The following is a 337-nucleotide window of genomic DNA, read 5'->3' as shown; positions in this document are numbered from 1 at the left end:
GATGCCATGATCTTAGTTTTCTGAATGTTGAGTTTTAAGTCAACTTTTTTTACTCTCCTCTTTCACTTTCATCAAGAGGCTCTTTAGTTCTTCTTTGCTTTCTGCCATAATGGTAGTGTCATCTGCATATCTGAGGCTATTGATATTTCTCCCAGCAATCTTGATTCCAGTTTGTGCTTCATCCAGCCTGGCATTTTGCATGATGTACTCTGCATATAAGTTAAATAAGCAGGATGACAATATATATCCTTGATGTACTCCTTTCCCTATTTTGAACTGAAAGGGAATTTGCTGTATGGCTCAGGAAACTCAAACAGGGGCTCTGTATCAACCTAGA

Source organism: Bison bison, unplaced genomic scaffold (assembly GCF_000754665.1).
Source record: "Bison bison bison isolate TAMUID 2011002044 unplaced genomic scaffold, Bison_UMD1.0 scf7180017864317, whole genome shotgun sequence".
In the NCBI taxonomy this organism is placed as follows: Eukaryota; Metazoa; Chordata; class Mammalia; order Artiodactyla; family Bovidae; genus Bison; species Bison bison.
Note: the sequence above shows the minus strand (reverse complement) of the source record.